This window comes from Moschus berezovskii, chromosome 8 (genome assembly GCF_049115385.1).
Source record: "Moschus berezovskii isolate FMDL1 chromosome 8, NW_MosBer_1.0, whole genome shotgun sequence".
Classification (NCBI taxonomy): domain Eukaryota; kingdom Metazoa; phylum Chordata; class Mammalia; order Artiodactyla; family Moschidae; genus Moschus; species Moschus berezovskii.
The window spans coordinates 9,091,885-9,093,941 of record NC_142467.1 but is presented as its reverse complement, the minus strand read 5'-3'; the positions used below and the strand labels follow the sequence as shown (position 1 = coordinate 9,093,941).

The following is a 2,057-nucleotide window of genomic DNA, read 5'->3' as shown; positions in this document are numbered from 1 at the left end:
ACACACAGATGACTAACAAACACATGAAAAGATGCTCAACATCACTGATTATTAGAGAAATGCAAATCAAAATTACAATGAGATATCACCTCTCACTGGTCAGAATGGTCATCATCAAAAAGTCTACAAACAATAAATGCTGACTACCTCCAGCAAGCTACTGGTTGCCTTCGTCTCAGGTGTGGGTCACAGGATAGCTCTTGGAACTGGGAGAACCAGTATTCACAAATCAGACTGTTCTGGAAAATTGAAAGGTGCTCAAGAATTTCAAAGGGTGGCACCAGGTCTTTGTGAAGGTGCTCCTAGAAGGTGTTGTTCCTGGAGCAGTGGAGGTTCTCTCCTCAGATCTGGGGAAAATGGCTGAAGTGATGGAGTCCAAGATCGAGCAAAGTTTCCAAACTGTTACTTCTTGGAGGAAAAAGAAGGAACAAGAACAATTCCGTAAACTCTTTATTGGTGGTTTGAGCTCTGAAACCACAGAAGAAAGTCTGACGAACTACTACAAGCAGTGGGGAAAGCTTATAAGCTGTGAGATCATAAGGGACCCTGCAAGCAAAAGATCGAGAGGGTTTGGTTTTGTCACCTTTTCATCCGTAGCTGAAGTGGATGCTGCCATGGCTGGCAGACCTCATTCTACTGATGGGAAAACAATTACCCCCAAACGTGCTGTCCCAAGAGAGGAATCTGGACAGCGAGGGGTTTTCCTAACTGTGAAGAAGCTGTTTGTTGGTGGAATTGAAGATACGGAGGAACATCATCTTAGAGATTACTTTGAGAAATATGGAAAAATCAATGCCATTGAGATAATTACTGATAGAGAGTCTGGAAGAAAAAGAGGCTTTGGATATGTGACTTTTGATGACCATGATCCCGTGGATAAGATTGTGTTGCAGAAAAACCATACCATCAACGGCCATCATGCAGAAGTGAGAAAGGCCTTTTCTCGACCTAAAATGCAACAAGTCCAGGCTTCTAGAAGTGGAAGGGGAGGCAAAGCTGGTTTTGGAGATTATCCTGGTGATGATGGAAATGTTGGACCAGGGTCAGGACGAGGAAGTAGTTTGGAGGACGATCTGATGGATTAAGAAGTGCTCAGTGGACTTGGTCATGGTTATAATAGGTGTGGAGGATGACCAGGAACTGGCAATTTGGGAGTTAGCCCCCGGATATGGAGGAGGAGGAGGAGTTTATGGTGGTGGAGGACTTGGATTTGGATAGACAAGAGGATCTTTAGCTTCCTATTTTACATGGACTTGACTGTACAAAGAGGAGAGAATAAGAACCCAGAGGTAACAGGGCAGCTTTAGGCTATCCAAATAATTAATGAAAACTCTTTTCTCAGTCATGTCATGACTGTGGCAGTGATGTAGCAGAAGACACCAGAACAGATGCAGAGTCATTTGTGAATGGATTGGTATACTTAAGAACATCACCTTACTATGGAGGAAAGAATGAAAAACATTGCTTTTGAGACAGTTTCCCAATTTTTTTGTTTCTTTCAAGTAAGAGGATAGAAGCATCCTTTCTTTGATAACATTAATTTTTTAAGTGTCCAGTGACATGTGAACCTGTTTTCAAGATTTTTCTCACAAAGTTTTGAAAAACTGTTTTCTAGGATCATGGTATAATGAGACATTTAAAAAACTGAAGTGTCTTGTAATTAAGAAGTTGTTGTACATTTATGATTTAATAAAGACTTCTAAAGGAAAAAAAGAAAACAATAAATGCTGGAGAGGGTGTGGAGAAAAGGGAACCCTCTTGCACTGTTGGTAGAAATGTAAATTGATCCAGCCACTATGGAAGATGGTATGGAGATTCCTTTAAAAACTAGAAATAAAACCTCCATATGACCCAGCAATCTGGCTCCTAGGCATATACGTTGACGAAACCAAAATTGAAAAAGTACATGTTCCTCAATGTTCATTGCAGCACTATTTACAACAGCTAGAACATGGAAGCAACCTAGATGCCCATCAACAGATGAATGGATAAAGAAGTTGTGGTACATATACACAATGGAACATTACTCTGCCATAAAAAGGAATGCCTTTGAGTCA

General features: G+C 40.8%; 1 pseudogene; it reads left to right on the top strand.

Annotated features, from left to right (window-relative positions):
• Positions 1-247: 247 nt before the first annotated feature.
• Positions 248-1,218, top strand: LOC129558984 (heterogeneous nuclear ribonucleoproteins A2/B1 pseudogene; annotated as a pseudogene).
• Positions 1,219-2,057: the final 839 nt, after the last annotated feature.